Here is an 18,202-nt window from a genome sequence, read left to right on the forward strand (position 1 = left end):
GCCCTCAACCCAACATCCTGCAAGGAACACAATGCTCCCAACAACTATGTGAGCTCAGAAAAGATCCTTCCCCAAACTTTCCGATGAGAACTCAGCCCTCACAAACACATTGATCATACGTTCTCAGAAGACTCTAAACTGTGCCCAGACTCCTGTCTTTCAAACGCAGTGAGATAATAAACATGTATTGTTTTAAGTGGCTATGTTTGCACTGATGTTTTACAGCTGTCCCATGCTATTTGTAGGAAATTGGTTCCAGGACCCCCAGTAGACTCCAACATGCACATGCTCATGTTTCTTATATAAACTGATGCTTTATTTGCATATAATCTATGTACATCCTCCCTTATACTTTTAACCTCTAGATTATTTAAAATACCTAATACAATAAAAATACTATATAAATTGTAAATTGAAAAAAGTCTGTACATGTTCAGTAAAGACACATAGGCCTAACTTCATAGTACACGTCAGCAACAACATAACTTTTTCTTTTTTCCTGAACATTTTCAACCTGCGATTGGTTGAAACCATGGTGTAGAACCTGTGGATATGGAAGGCCAACTGTACAGTAATAGATAACTAATTACAGGGCCTTCAAAATTTTCAAACCATCTACTTACATGTTTACTTATAGAAGATCATGGCCCTTCTAACAAGAGGTTTCACAGACTTTTAGCAACATTACAGACCATACTACCTAAACCATCCGTAAGAGTACAAGTGGCAGCAGAAGCAGCAGCAACAGATGTAACCCCTTTGGGAAATCTATCCCCCACTCAAATCCCCTTGAGGGTAGACTCAGAGGCGATCGCAAAACTTACCATAATTACCATCCATTTTGGACAACCACAAAAACACCTTAAAGCACAGTTTTCCAAATTTTGGATTATAATCAGCATTTTATTTAATTATTAAAATACAATAGAAAATACTAAAATGTATCACATAAACATTTATTAGATGAAATCAACTCAATTCTATAATTAATAAGGACCTATCCTTTATAAGACACTGTCAGCAGAAGCGTCTAATAGGGAGGAATAAGACAAATGCACAAGTAACAACATATAAGGAACAAAATGACAAGGAATGCAGGAATGGCCAAATCAAGGGAGGAAACAGCCATAATTGGAATGGGGAACCAGGGAAGCCTTTACGGACTTTCTAGCATTTCAGACAGGCCGTTAGTAAGAAGGTAGGGTTTCACAAGTATATACACCAGGAGCGTAGGGAGAGGAATGGCACGGTCTCCCCAGAGAGAAACAACAGCAAATTACCCAGAGAAATCGGGGTTGGGGATGGGGGAGAGAGAATAAGAGTGTGAGTGTATAGGAGAGCAAGGGTTGTTAATATAGAGTCAGGCTGAAGAGAAGACTGAACACCATGTTGAAAAGCTTGTATTTATTTTATGAGAGATCCATACTGAACTTTAAACACACGACATCAGAGAAAATGATGCTCTTTATTTTTTGTCTTAGTTAGGGGACTGTGGAACATTATCTGAGAAGCAACCTATGGTCAGACTTATGTTGTACATGTTATAGATGGCGAGAGACTGAATGAGGGCCTAAAATACTGGGCCATAGTTCAACTCCATTAATCACTTGTAGAATTTCCTTCTCAATTCTGTCTTTTGATATTTTATAAGTAAATCAATTCTGTCAATACTGACTCATGACCAAACACATTCTTATTGTTTATTATTTTCTTTCTTCAACATTACTTCATTGTAACAATTTTTGAAATGGTATCATGATCTATATTATAAAATATGTATCATAATAAACTCAGAATAATGCTCTACATCAGAAGTTGGCAAACTTTTCCTAAAGAGCCAAATAATAAATGTTTTAGGCTTTAAGAATGATATAGTCCACTACTCAATTCTGCTGTTATACTGCAAAGTTAGCCAATCCGAAAGTGAAAGAGTGCAGCTGTGTTGCAATTAAAATTTATTTACAAAAACAGGCAACAGGCTGGGTTTGGCCTATGAGCCATAGATTGCTGACCCAGATCCGTATTTCTTTCATTAATGTATTTTCACAGACAAGAGTAAAATATAACTCTTTCCTGAACAATGGAGTTATGATGATACAATTCTATCAATACTTATTCAAGTTGTATCATATGTCAGGTACAAAGCAAAGTTTATTACCTCCAATTTATCAGGATAACTTTCAGAAATGAATGAGATCACCCAGAACCAACAATCCTCACAAACAGAAAGTAGAGAAGTCAGTAACAAATCTACAGATATAGACAGTGCTAAGTCACTTTAAGAGCACGCCATCCCTGTGGTTAGGAACACCAACCAGCCTGGTGTTTTACTAGCTTTGTAACCTTAAGCAAAGAAATTAGTTAACTGTTCTTTGCCTCATCTACAAGTTCAGAATAAAATGAGTCCCAATCTCACAGCATTGGTAGGAAGCATAAACAAATTAATATCTGTAACTTACTCAGAAAAGGCCTGGAATAGTATAAGTATGCATTAACTCTTCAATAAATTTATACCCCTTTCACCCATTTCTCCCACCCCTTTCCCCCTCTCTCTAGCAACCACCCATCTGTAATCTGTATGAGTTTGGTGGGTTTGTTTTGTTTTAGATTCCACATATAAAAGAGATCACAGAATTAGTCTTTCTCCTTCTGACTTCACTTAACATAGTGTCCTCAAGGTCCATCCATGTTGTCGCAAATGGCAGGTTTCATTCTTTTTTATGGCTGAATAATATTTCATCATATATATTTTTGAGTTAGTGTTTTCATTTTCTTCAGATAAATAACCAGAAGTGAAATTGTTAGATCATATGGTAGCTGTATTTTTTAATTTTTTGAGAAACTGTTTTCCATAGTGTCGACACCAATTTATATTCCCACCAACAGTGCGCACGGTGCCACCTCCACCACCACCACCACCCACCGCCGCCATCTCATCACCATCAAGCAGAATGACCTCCAAGCATGAAAACTTGACTCCAACCAGAGTGAATGAACTGATGCTGACGATAACAACAGGCAGCAAAAGGAGGTGTGATGAGAGTCAGAGGCCTACACCCTCTTCTGCCAGCACCTCTGCAATCCCTGCTTGTGAAGAGCTGCGAGAGGGGGCAGTGCTGTCAACACATTTTTAGGCCTTCGGCTTATTTGGAGTAATTCTGGGGAGCATCGGAAGGAAGCACGTACAAACTCTTGGAGGGAATCCACTGGCTCCCGTAGCAGGCTACAACTAGACTCTGGCCCTCTGCAGTGGCATTCCCCAGGCAGAGAAAGCCCTCCTAGATGTGGTGGCTAGGGGTGCTAGAGGTACCAGTATGTGTGTGAGGCATCACTGGATAGGGTCAGGTGAGGTGTGTATCTGAGGGGGTGGCTCATTGATATTTTCCTAAATATTAAATAAAAGTTGTAACTATAAATTGTTAACATTGTATTTACTATGCTCTTCCTATTTCTATAATAAAAATCCATTTTAAAGCAGAACATTAAAAAATATTCATATACATTAAACAATCTTTGTATTTTGCATTCAAGTACAGAAAAGAGTCTCAAGTGTTTGAAAGAATCTTGAAGCTGTCAATTTTAACTTAAGATAAATGTGTGTCATGATTTTTGGATCACTTCATGCCTGAATGCCTGGTTACCTTATCTAGTTAGCTGGTGTTTTCTGTCACTAAAGGTTTGAAACGAAGTTCAGGTTTTAGTTCGACTGTCAGGAATACAGGCCCTAAATGTGTAAAAACAAGCACACATTAGCCAACAATTAATACACTGCCACTTCTTTAAAAAATTTAAAATCATGATATTCTTAAAAGCTTTGAGCTGGAAGAAACCTACAAGGCGCACCTATCATAATCTTAAAAAATATATTCCAATTCTTTTATCTATCAAATGAAAAGAGATGTCTGCTTCTAACCCACTTGAAACTTTTTTAGGATAGCCCAGAAGACTGTCATCTCAGTCAAACTGTCCATTACCCTAGGAAAAAAATATATACTCTAGATAAACATTTAAACATATAAAACATGGGAAAATAAAACAGCAAACATATAAATCAAAGTTCTACAACAATGTATACTAGCTACACCAAAGAAGCAAAAATAGAAAACACCATTTGAAAGTGGTACTATCAGAAATTGTTCTATATGACCAGATCAAGTGAGTAACACAAATAACTCTAGTTCAACCAAATGACTGTTTTAATATAAAGCATAAATCTACCAAGCACTCGCATCATCCATGAACTGAAGAAACATGTAATCCTGTATCAGCTAATAACATAAAGAGAATGAAGAAATTTTAAAAACATTTGATAAAATGTAAATTCTAAACAGATACAATAATCAAAATGTATCACAAGAGGGTAAACAAAGAGGTCTCTCTCCTGAGCCCTAGGGGACCACATTTTATCTCACTGTGATTTCACAGCAACAGTGGCACTTTAAAAAAATGTATACCATACTGGTATAGCATAATAAATTTATAAGAATTTTACTATGAATTCTAAAATGTTTATGTAATCTTCCATTCTGAATGACGCCTTATAAAGTTGATGCCCTCAATGGGCAATTACATAATCGTGCTTTATTTTCAGTGGTCATAAAACAGATCTATAGCTTTTTAAAAGTAATTGGTTCCAATTACAAGAGATAGAAATGTAATATTAGTCTGGTTTAGACAGAAGAACTTATCACTCATCTTAAAGACAAAACACTCTGACAGAAAAGATAACTAGTTGATATTGAATTGCTTTTTATAATACTGACAACCTAATAATGTTATAATAATTTGAGTTTATTGCTCCATAGAATGTGAGTAATGACTGAGGTACAAATGTGAGACACACGACATTACTATCATAGAGGTTTATAGGATTCGATCCAGAAACATTTCCTCGGGTGAAGAAAATGCTATCTGCAGTATGAGACATCAAAGACCATGATCTAAAGCTTGATTGTGTCAGTGTAACATTTGGTCCCACAAGACAAAATAAAGGGATTGTGAAAGGTCTGAAATAAGTCATCGCCATAGAAATGACTCACTAGTCTGAGGACAGTACCTTTAGGAAAAACTGACGCCACCATATGAACCATAATGTAAATGAGTACTTGACAAACAAGATTTATAGGGATGGGGAGTAGAGGTGCAGGGCTCAGAAAAAAGCTGACGAAATTTATAAAGGTTGGATAAAATTAACAACACATAATCCATATGTTATGGACTGAATGTTTGTGTTCCACCAAAATTTCTACGTTGAAATCTTGACACCCAAAATGATGGTATTAGGTGGGACTTTTGGGAGGTGAGTATGTCATAAGCATGGAGCTCCCATGAATGAGATTTAGTGCTCTTATACTTTTGAGGCTCCAGAAAGATCTCTTGGCCCTTCAACCATGTGAAGACACAGCGAGAAGGTGATGGCTATAAACCCAGAGGAAGGCCTCAGCCAAAGGTCATATGCTGGCGCTGTAATCTTGGACTTCCTAGCCTCATAAGCTATGAGGAATAAATTTCTATTGTTTATAAACCAGCCTGTGGGATTTGTTACAGCAAATCAAATGGACTAAGACAGCGCAGACTAACAAGAACAAAATAACTAGACATGCACCTCCTGATATGATGCAATAAGCAGTACATGCCACCTGCTATGAAGTATTCTTAAAAAAATTCTAAACTCTGATTAAGTCTCTAGATCCGACTTCCAGTTTAGAGCAGAAACTGAGGCTAAAGAAATATATTAAATAATACTGTGAGGATACAGTCAGCAAAATTCAGAACGTGAGAAACATTAGGGCAAATAAAATGATTTTCTAAAATAAATTGTAAAAAGAGAAAGAGAAAAAACAAACAACAGATGAATAAATATTTAAAAGGCCATGTAAGTAAAGAGTTAAATTTGGCCCAGGTCAATATAGACTTCTCTGGGAATGACTTCAGACATTGTGAATGACTTCTGGGAATGACTTCTCACACTGTTTCCTTAGAATCATCAGAACTACCCCTGGATTGAATACGTTGTGAAATGGCATTAAAGCCTTAGGCCTACATAACAGAATGGTATAAAAAAATTAGTAAAAAGTCGAGGCTAGGCCTTCACTGGATCAAGGTGGCACCCACACACCTTAGTTCTTGACCATGGCAGTTAAAATGCTCAATACAGATGAAGGCTAAAAAAAAAACTGTATATTAGGGTAGGTAGGCTAGGCTTCCTGATGAGATGAAGATACTATGCCTGCTGTGTCTCTTGCCCTTGGTCCTTCTATGAATCAAGATAAAAGTATTAGAATAAAGTCATTTGAGTCTTATGAGTCTAATGAGTCTGATGGCCAACTTGGACACATAACCAGTGCTGTGGTTGGTGCGGACATCAACCAAGAGCAATGTGTGAATGTCCTTTGGGTCCAGATTCAAAAGACCCAGTTACAAAGGCGGCACGGGGAGGAATAGAGAGAGAGAATGAACAAGAGGAACTGTGAAAGTTTTGAGACTGACTGGGTATTTGTTCACAGTAATAAAATATATTAATTTAATTTTAGATGTGACAGTACTGGATTCGTTTCTCCCTTCTTTCCCCATTTCCTTGCTCCTCTCCACTCTCCTCTCCCTTCTCTCCTCTCTTTCCATAAAGAAAAGGACAAAGAATGACCCAGATCTCTTCTTTAAAGATACATAACTGATGTATTTATCAGTTAAATAATATAATGTCTAGAATTTGCTTCAAAATTTGCTTCTGGTTGTGCTATGTCAAGAAAGGAGCAGGGGTAGTGGAAGACAGATGAAATCGTATGGATTGCCCATTAGTTGATAGTTATTACAGCCTGGTAAGTACTTGAGGGTTCATTTTAGTACCTTAACTTTTCCGTATGTTTGAAGTTCTCCCTAATTAAAAATATAAAGTAAATGTGGAAGAGTAAAAGATAGAAAAACAACACAAAATAAAAGATGACCATCAGTCTGTAGGTATGTCCATTTATCAGGTTAGATTCCTCTTTAAACTAACTTGCTGCTTCCCTATCTTATATTTTTTCATATAAAAGTAGAATACTAAACATAGTAAATATTCCTGAGTGATTTCTGTTCATAAGACCTCAAAAACAAAAATATCTTTCTTCAGGGAATTACATATTTTTAAAAAATCAGCTAAAAATAAAATAAAAAATATGGATGAGCCAAACGAATTCCCAGTTTTTTTTCCTAACTTTATATATTCTTCAAGAACTAGAACAACTCATTTGTGTCCCCTCTTATCCTTTCTAAATTTATTCTCCCATTGTTAACCTCTATTTTGCTGATTTTATTGAGTTCAACTGAAAAAATATTTACTGAGCATTCACTGGTGTAAAGCATTTTTGTGAGAATGAGCAAGAACAGAAAGTGAAGTATGTTGCCTGCGCAGGCAGGTGCTTCATCCCTATATACCGACAATACAAAAATTATTCCTAAGATACTAAAATATCGATACATAAATTCTCTGCTCACAGTTGGCTAACAAATACATATACCTATTTGGCATGCTGGATTTCTAAATTTTGTTTCAGAAAAAGGCAAAAAAAAAAGTTAAAACTCATTAGTGATATGAAGAAAAACATCTTTATCATATTATTTTAAGAGAAAAAAGTCATGGTCCCTAGATCCTCACTAGTATCTTGAAATAGACACTGTATCAAGAAAGGAGTATGTGTGTATGAGAGTGTATGTGTGTGTGTACGTGTGTGTACGTGTGTGTAAGCTTGAGCTGAATAGTCTTAATTAGGAAATACTGACCTTAGATGTCTGTTACAGTAAGTTGTTTTGGAAAGAGTCTTCAGGCAAAAAGATCACAGATTTTGTTATGCTTTCCACTGTAAACAAGTTTTTGCTTTCCCCCTAAAAACACTGTGGTTTCTACAAGAACACTGATGGAGCCAAAATGCATATATGCTTTTTGCCTTCAAAAAAGATCTTCTAAGTTCTACTTCAAGTATTGTGTCTGAGAATTAAAGTTATATGTAGTATAGAGAACTATATCATGTAGTTAGTCTAGAAGAGAATGTGAAATACCTCTTCTTAGTATAAAGTCAAAGAACAGTAGTTAGTGACTGGAGTCTATATTTCAGAAACTCCATAAAAAATTAGCCTTGTTTCATAACAGAAAACATAGTAAAAAGTGCATTTATTTTCTAAAGGATTATAGAATACATTAAAAACCATATCCACGGTTTCTATTTCCATCTTCTACTACTAATGATGGCACCTCAAGCCCCACTCTCTCCCCCTGAAATCCAGACCCAAATTTTCAACTGGCTGCTACAAATCTCCCTCAGACACCTCAAGCACAAGTCTAAAATTCAACTACCATCTTTGTCCCACCACCAAATCTCTTCTCTCTTAACTCCATCTGTACAAAGAAAGCCGCAATGTCCCGCCCTGAAACTGGGCATCATCTCTCCATTTCCATCACCCCCTTTCCACATTCAATTTTAAAGGCTTGGCAAATTTCTTCTGTAAAGGGCCAGATAGTAAATATTTTTCCAGACCGGGCTTTCCAGCCAAATAGCAATTTTCAAGGTTATTATGTAGGTACTCATGTAAGAAAAGAAATCAAATTTTCATACGCTTTTTATTGACAAAATTCAAAATAGAATAATAATAAGAATACAATTTTTTTTGTAATACAAGTCTATTGAGAAAAAAGAAATTCTTTCTTTGTGGGGAATAACACTTTACTTAACCTTGGTTGAAAGTTATGTCCCCATCATCAAAATTGTTAATACTGATATGTGAAGAAATTTTACTTATTTCATCTTTGAAAATGTCTTTTGACACAGATATGCAATGGCAAATACTGATAACACACAAGGATGTGATTTTAACTGAGCATATTCATCAGAATACAGTTCTTGAGATTTGCTTTTTAGCATGTCATTATTATGTGTATTAATTAATCACTTCCAATGGAGGTTAGGTGGGAGTTCCTCATTGCACACTAAATAAATTTCGAAGTATGGAAATTTCCTTTGCTCTAGTACTTAGGTCTAAAAAATGCTGCTAGAACTATAGATTTGAGCTCAGAAGATTTATCTGCTTTAAATCTGGGTGGGAATGGAGAGCTTGCTTCTTAGTTTAAGTTTTGACAGCATATGAAGTATAGAAAGTAACCTTACATTACTGGTGATGCAAACATTAATCACTATAAAAATGACTTTACGCTACAATATGAGTTTTGCATGTTAAGTTCCATTGCACTTTCCATTTTAGAAATATTATCAAATATTTAGCAAAACCTGATTTCCAAGCCATTTAGTGTTCAATAATCATAGTGGAAAATGATTCTTCTCATTCAAAAAGATTTCAACTCAAGACATAACCGCAAAAAAAAAAAAAAAAAAAAAATCACACAACTCTGTCAGTGCTAAGTCATCAACTGCTGTGTCGTAAGGCTAGTCAAGACATTTGGCTTTAGTTTCTGACAACAATTCATGAAACTGAAAATTACTAAGTCTGTGAGGAAAAAAAATAAAGTTCGCAAAAGACACCACTGGTTCATTAATATATAAGATTCAAATATTTTCCTCAAAGCACCTTCTGATGAACAATACAATGAATAACTAAATACTTTAAACACCTTACCTTTTCCCAATTTGTAAATCTGTCTAAGAATTTTTCTGTTTCGCAAATATTTTTATCATCATCAGTTATAACACATATTAGCAGATTCCACTTTGGCCTATACTGATTTGATGTTTTCTTAATTTCTTTGTAAATATTCTCACCTATAATTATTCCACACAGGCTACTGAGAGAGGCTAGTTCTTCTGTCACTTCAAATTCATCAGAGATTCTCGAAAACAACAATTGAGCAATAATGAAAACATCTGTATACTAATCAAGAACCAAAGAACACCACCTGAAGTCATTTGTCTTGTTTTTTTTTTTAACTATTGATGTTGCTCCCCATGTCCTCGACTCTTTAAGCAACTGTTCTTACCTAATGTCTAATAAACAAGTTTATTTTTGCTGGACACAATTCTTCAGCTGCCACAATCAAATATGATGTAATTAAATCACTATTGGTAAGTGGCTTTTCTTGCTTGCCAATAAGAATCTTAATTTGGTTGCAGCCTCGTCTCCATTTTTTTTAACTTTTGTGAAGAATTTCTGCTGTGAACAAATATTCCAGTTTAAATTGTCTAATTTCTCTGACTCCTGCTTTCCTGTGAATTAGGAATACTGTGATGAATGCTTCGTCTGGAACGTCAAAGCAAATTGTATTATTTTAGCACAGTTAAGAGTGCATACCAAGCATAATGCTTTGCTACCTAATTTAATAACAAAATAATTTACACTCCATTGTTAGACATTTAAAATATACTTTTGTCTTTTGTTTTACAACAACAGGTATGCCTTGATAATAAAAAAACAAAATAAAATGAAAATAGCAGTACACATCCACTCGAAACACTGTTGAGCTACCTATAACTGCAATTTGTAATGTGCTGAGCAGCAATGCAATCAGAGTGCCTGTTCCAGGGGAAACAAGACCACCCACATATCTGGCCATTCCCTAGGACATACAGTAGTTGGGAGACTGTTGCACTCACGGCTATAGTTAATTATCACAATCAGCAAGAGAAAAGGACATATCAGGTGAGGACTGGAGGAATCATGCACAGGCTTCCTGTTTTTCCCTCTTAGGAGGGACCATACAAAATGGACTCCTTTCTCCAGCAGTGAAGTATAATTGCACACGTGTACCCTATTTCAGCCTAGAACAGGCCACTTGAGACTCAAGACTGTAGAGCTTTTATTTTGGGCTGGTCACAGAGGCACAATGACTAGTCACAATTACTAAAACTGCAGACTCCCAGAAGGAAAAAACAAGTGTTAAGTACACCAGGCAGGCAAAATAATGTTACGAACTTAGGTAAAATTATAAAGCCAAGTTTGCAGATGCCAGAAAAGGGAGAACCCCACTCTCCATCCCCCAAGGCCAACCAGGCCCTTCTAAAGATGGCAACTGCCGACTCCCATATCAACTCTTTCCTGCACAGCACAAGTAGTCTCTGTCATAACTACTCAATTCTGCCATGGTAGCATGAAGTGCAGCCACAGACAATAAAAAAACTGAATGAGTATGGTTGTTTCTCAACAAAATCTTACTTATGGATAATGATATTTGAATTTTATATAATTTTCATGTCACAAAATGTTATTCTTCTTTTGAGTTATTTCCCCGAGCTGTTTAAAAATGTGAAAACCATTCTTAGATAACAAGATGTATCAGTAAATGTAGTAGCCAGACTGACCTGCAGGCTGTAGGTTTCTAATCCCTGAACTATCCTGTATTATGCAGGTGGTTAATGCAGGTGGTTACCTGCATTCTTAATCTCAATTACTCTTGCCTCTCTCCATTTTTTTTTTTAAGTTTAGCACTTTTATTAAGTGATCTTAGCTGTTGTTGCAGCTGCCGTATGTCAGCCTGTTCTTAAAACATAAAACGCTCTTCAATTCCTCTGGTCCAGCACTGACGGATCTTCCAGGTAGCACAACAAAAGAATAAGAGACTCCGATGATGCCAGCTTCAATGATCGTGCCATCCATACAGGGAGAGGGTCATGGCACATTCAACCACGGCTTCCAGAGGTTTTGAAGAAGGAACCTTTGGGGGTCCATCCTTCCTGGCATTTTGATGCTGTTGATGTGGGTTCTGTATTCCATAATGGTGTTGGGAGGTAGGTTAAGCACTCGCCGAAGCATATCCCAGATTCGGCCTATGGTGGCTTGGTTGCTGGCAGTCTTATTCCATTTGGAAAGAATGTCCTCCTGAAACTGGATCAGACCACAGCCACATAGACCTCCTCCCCAACCAAGAACTGATACCTCAAAATGGCCAGGATGGGTTTCTCCTAGCAATGGGAGGCCACACCCTTTCATATCCAAATAATCCACTAACCACCATTTTTATCTGCATCATCCTCCCACATGGGTTTGATTCCTTCTTTGAAGAGATGGAAGTCATTCCGGCCTGTCAGGTCTCTGGGAGATACCATGTGGCTGTAAAGCCTCCAAAACTATTCCACAGAGGCAAAGGTGTAATCTATTTAATATTCTGTTCATAGCTCTGTGAGCTGGTGGGATGGCCAGGGGTTCTCCTGGAGTACCAGAAAGTATAGTTGTACTGTAGGGGATACTCTGCTGGTCCAGGGGCAACAGCCTTCCTCTTGCTGCTGCTCTGACTCTTGTCTTATTTTTTTTCCTTCTATCTTTCTGTGTGCTGTTTTCATCATTCTGACCATGGTCTCCACTGTCATCATCTTTCAATGAGTCAAATTTCTTGTTCATCCTTTCATCATTGTCACTGCCTAATGGAGTCTTGCCTCTCTCCTTTTACTGTCTCTCCCTGAAGTCATACTACGATATTATCATTACATCCTTCTACCTAGCATCGCAGCTGGCACAAAGTATGCATTCGAGATATTCTTCTTGAGTGCCTATACGCAATTCCTAAACCTTTCGAAATATTTTCCAAATACGTGGTCATTATAAAATGGTGTAGTGCAGTTATAACCAAAGATCTAACAGAATGCAAGAGAGGTAAACAGAATTTAAAATAATAAAAATATAATCTTAAAAAAGTTTTTAAATAATCTAAATAACACATTTTTTTTTTTTGTCTTTTTGTTAGGTGACGAATAGTGGAATGAGTCCAGTTTTTGGCTATTACAAATAAAGCTTCTTTGATAATTTGATTGAAAAAAAAAGGGGGCAGCAACAGGAGCTTCGTAGATATATATGTATTTGCTGGTCTAACAGCTCCAGCAGAGCTGAATGGTCCTAAATACTGCAGGGAATCCAAGTTGTTGATTTTCCACCATTATGTATTTTCATAGTCAAACCCTGCAAAAGGGAGATGTGTGATTCTTCAAAAAAAATAGTTAAGATGATTAAATGGGGAATATGAGGACCTGATTACAATTCACAGAATTTGAAGGGAAAAGTTAAATTTAAACAAATCAGTATGAGTCAAAGTGGCCATATACTGTCAGATTTTTGCAGTTTTTATAGATATAAGATCCAAAGCAATAATTATTTCTTTATGCCAAAAGTAGCAAGAAAAATTGCAAGACTGATGTGCACATGTGCATAAAGGTAAGAAGAGTATACGGGCACTAGCTTAATTATAAACTAAACCTTTCTTCTGAGACTGTTACATTTCTGTTCTAACCAAATTCCACCCTTGCCCATTCCCACCTCCAGCAACAATAGAATACTTCTGAAACTTGTCTTCTGATCAACAAATGGGAACTAGCAGGAATCGAGAAAAACAGTCTTATTTAATGGGATGTGACACCAGGTAATTAAAAAGTTTTATTTAATAAATCAAACCATGACATAATCCTGCCATTTAACTGTCGTATTATTAATCTCATATTACCTAGAGGTGACAATATTCCATTCACCACAGAGGATAAAATAAGTAATGCTTCATTAATCTTCAGCAACTGTTCTAAAGCTCAGTTCTCAAAATTACAGGGCCAAACCAATCTCCCTCTCTTTCTAGATGACTTTGCTTCCCACTTAAGTGACGTATAAACCTTTTTCATAAATCTCTATTTCCTACCTTTGTTCTCTGCCTTAACATTTCTTAATATATTCTTTTCTTTGCAGGACCAATGAACTTTTAAAATCATTGTCATATTGTAAAAACTGATTTTTTTAAGAGTGTGTAGTATTATGAATTTTAGCACATGTATAGATATATAAATCTACCACAACAGTAAAGATACAGAAGAGTTCCATCACCTCAAGACAATCCCTCCTGCTCCCTTTATAGGAATACTCTTCCCCCACCTCTAACCACTGAAAATCATTAATCTCTTCTCTATCACTATAATTTTCCATTTTCTTGAGTATCATATAAACAAATCATATGGTATATAACCTTTTATGACTGGCTTCCTTCGCTCAACATGTACTTTTGAAATTCATCCAAGATGTTGAGGGTATAAATTATTTGTTCTTTTTTACTGCTCAGTAGTATTCCACTGAATGGATATAATAGTTTATTCGTCTATTCACCCCTGAAAAACATATGAATTGTTTCCAGTTTTAAAAAATTAAAAAGAGAGCTACTATGAACGTTAGTGTACAAGTTTTTCTATAATTTAAGTTTTCATTTTTCATACCCAGAAGTGGAACTATTGATCACATGGTAAGTTTATATTTAACTTTTTAAGAAAACTGCAAAACTGTTTTACCAAGTGTCTATACCATCTGGCATCCCCACCAACAACGTATAAAAGTTCTATTTTCTCTGCAACTCCGCCAACACCTGGTATGGTCAGCATTTCTTAATTTAGGCTCGGGTAATAGATGAGTTGCAGTATTCCCTAATGGTAACAATGCAGAAACACTTTATATGTACTTATTTACCATTTGGATATCGTCTTTGAGTAGTGTCTATTCAACTCTTCTGCTCATTTTTTAATTGGGTTGTTTGTTTCCATACAGAGTTTTGAGAGTTTCCTATAAGTCCTATGCTTGAGTATGTAAACATTTTCTCCCAGTCTATAGCTTGCTTTTTTTATTCTCTTAACAGTATCATTCACAGAGCATTATGATGAAGTACACCTTTTATCCTTTAATGGATCATATTTTTGGTAGCATGTCTAAGAACTCTAATTACAGGTCACAAAAATGTTCCTTTTTTCTTTTATGATTTTTGTACTTTAAAATTTTGTATTTGGATGTCCAACTACTTTAGGGTTAACTTTCCCATATATGTGAGGTCTAAATCAAAGTTTTTTCCTTTTTCCATAAGGATATCCAGTTGTTCCAGCTCAATCTGATGGAAACACTGCATTTCCCCTTCAACAGAAATGGCACCTTTGTTGAAAACCAATTGGCCAATTTGTGTGGGTCGATTTCTGAACATGCTATTCTGTTTCCAACAATTTATATGTCTATCCCCTTATTGCCACCACACTGTCCTGATTGCTGCTACTTAGCTTGCCCATATTAATTTTTAAATTTTGTACTGGAATTACTTTAAATCTATAAATGAATCTGGGGAGAACTGATACTTTTACTATGCTGAGTCTTCCAGTTCATCATAAATAAATATCTCCCTCTCTTTTTTAGCTCTTTTTTGATTTATTCTGTTTGTAGTTTTCAATATACATATCCTATACATGATTTGTTAGATTCATACCTAAGTACTTACACCTAAGTGAATTTTCATACGGCTACTGGGTAAAATACTTTTTTTTTCAATTTCAGTTCCCAATTGCACATTGCCAGTTTAGAGAAATATGATTGATTTGTGTGGGTTTATATTGTGTCCTTGATAAAGTCACTTAGGAGTTCTAGGCATTTTATTCTAGATTCCATGGTGTTTACTATGTAGATAATCATGTTATCTGCGAAAATTATGATGTTATTTCTTTTTTCATCTTCACATAAGCAAGCCCTGACACATCTAACACTAACTCCTTTAGAAATTAGAACTCAGATAGTTACTGGTCTTAGATGTCATGCCTAAAAACAGGGCTAACTTTAAGCATCAGCTGTTGTGACCAAGTTAGTGTTAACCATACTCAATCTACTAGTTTCAGTCTCCTTCCTTTGCCCTTGGAACTTGCGTTGTCAAGGTCCTAGCGCATCTCACATACAAGCCCACCCAAGTGATAAACAATTTGATACTCTAGTAGGTAGTATACGCTTTATATGAGAAAATACAGGAATATGAGAATTCTATTATATACTTACTGTTTGTTTCTTTTTAAAGAATTAAGTTAAATTTACTGCAACTTATTCAGCATAATGTAAACTTAGCAACAAATTTTAGTAAAAACTAAGTCTATGCAACTTGAAGGGAATATGGAGTAAAAAAACAACTGACATCAAAATGTAGTCTGTTAATGAATGATGATGCTCCTTAGAAAAGTAAGCTTTAAGAATGGTATTAGGAGGTCTAATGAAGTGAATAAGTCACGTTTTCTCAACCAGTGTTCCAAGATAATTAAGTGCTACAGAAAATAATCTAAGTGATTATTTTCTCAATTCTCCCAAGAATGGTACACAGCTATTTACCAATCTAAATACCTAGGAGAGAAGCTAATTCATTATATGAATTAACAATGAATGCTTTAAAACAATCAGTTTAAGTTTAGGCTTAATTCTCTAAGAGAATACAAACCGAGAAAAACTGGAATACATGGTCAACACTTGGGTAACAGTAAGAGACTTCAGAATGAAAACATACCCAGTAGCATTTAGAAATTGAGTCACAAAAAATTTTTTATTGAGGGCATCCATATGCTAGTCACTATTGGTGCTAGGGAGGCGAACACACAAACCTACAAGAATAAAGGAAAATAAAGAGTAGAACCAGAAAAATAGATAGGAAAGGCAAATAATGAATGGACAGAACACAAGGAGATATAAAATCTGGAGTTTTCATGAAGATTCTCACACATCAAAAAAGAATTCTTAAGTCTCAATAGCCTTTTTATCCCATGTAATTCAATTTACTTAATAGAGAGATATCCACTGTTTTCCATTGTTTATTCAGCAAACATTATTGGTCAAAGAGATAACATTTTCTAGTGTTTTGACCTACATTACTTCAATACAAGGTAACATAAAATATCATTTTTATGGTGTCTTGCAGACCACAAAAGCTTCTTCTAATCTTTCTACTAACCTCTAAAATCCTAAAGGTAAATGTGTACCACCTGTCAGAGTTGTCTCTTTCTGTCTATCATGAACCAAATTCTTCTACAAGTGTGTACAATATGTAGGCCACATATTGTACACACTTGTAAGGCCTAGTGGGCCTCAGTTTCACCATCTATGGAAAGACTCTAAAGCCTAAAACCCTTTCTGGTTCAAACAGATTCGGAATATGCGAACCTTTCAAAATGATTTTTAATTATCCAAAAACAAATTTATATTAAAAAGGTTTGTGGGCAGTTGGTATTTGGCCATTGGGGCTATAAATAATAAAGGGAATTATTAAACAGTTTGCCAAGTCTAACTGGAATTAAAAGGTTTCCCCCCACCCCATCTCTTATAAAAAAGTCCTCAGTCCATTCTCATTAGTTAGCAAAAGATGTTAGGCAGTAAAACCCTTAATAACAACTTAACCCAAAGTGCCGCTCACTATACAAACTATGTTAACTCTCCTATCCATCCGAACATGTCAAGAAAATATTATAAACAACAAATCTTTATTTACAGTGGATACAGTAAATCCAACTAGTTCTTTCTTATCTACTACATAAAACAAGGCTTTTAATAAAACATCATAATTATATAAAAGTCAAAGACGTGAACCCCTTCCTCCTTCCATCCCTCCTTCCCTCCCTCCCTCCCTCCCTCCCTCCCTCCCTCCCTTCCTTCCTTCCTTCATTCCTTCCCTCTTTCTCGTTTCCTTTCTTTCTCTCACACAAACGTTTGAATGGCTCAGTAATTTGATTACCCAAAACACTAACATTGTTTTAGAAATAAAGAATAAACATTCTACATGGGTAAAAATTAAAGAAAGAACAAGTGTTGGCAAGGATGTGGAGAAAAGGGAACCCTCATGCACTGTTGGTGAACGTGCAAATTGGTACAGCTGCTATGGAAACAGTATGGAGGTTTCTCAAAAAATTAAAACAGGATATACCTTTTGACCCAGCAACTGCACTTCTGGGTATTTATCCAAAGAAAACCAAAACAATAATTCATAAAGTTCTACACACCCCTATGTTCATGGCAGCACAATTTACAAGAGCCAAGACATGAAAGCAACCTAAATGCCCATCAACAGACAATTGGATAAAGAAGTTATGGTTTATATATACAATAGAATATTACTCAACCAATAAAAAAAAAAATGAAATTCTACCATTCACAATGGCATGAGTGGACCTAAAGGTTATTATGTTGAGTGAAATAAGTTAGACAAAGAAAGATAAATACCATATGATTTCACTTATATGCAGAATCTAAGGAACAGAAAGAACAAACTAACCGAAAACAGACTCACAAATATAGAGGACAATCTGGTGATGGCCAGAGGATGCTAGGAGAAAGGGGTGAAGGGTTAAAGCAGCACAAATTAGTGGTTGATAGATGGGCACGGGGATAAGGAGCATGGCAGTCAGCATTAATGTAATGGCGAGCTGTAGAGCCAGAGGAGAGAAAGAGCAATCACGGGATCATTTATAAAGTATATAAA

At 35.8% G+C, this 18,202-nt stretch overlaps 1 protein-coding gene and 1 pseudogene across 3 annotated transcripts in view; both read right to left on the minus strand.

The window, feature by feature from the left end:
• CDKAL1 (CDK5 regulatory subunit associated protein 1 like 1) overlaps positions 1-18,202 on the minus strand; it is a 626,461-nt gene that overhangs the window by 409,663 nt on the left and 198,596 nt on the right. The gene's annotated exons all lie outside the window — the stretch shown is intronic.
• Positions 3,471-17,291, minus strand: LOC107519982 (annotated as a pseudogene).

The sequence above is a fragment of the Rousettus aegyptiacus genome, unplaced genomic scaffold, assembly GCF_014176215.1.
Source record: "Rousettus aegyptiacus isolate mRouAeg1 unplaced genomic scaffold, mRouAeg1.p scaffold_m13_p_1, whole genome shotgun sequence".
NCBI lineage: Eukaryota > Metazoa > Chordata > Mammalia > Chiroptera > Pteropodidae > Rousettus > Rousettus aegyptiacus.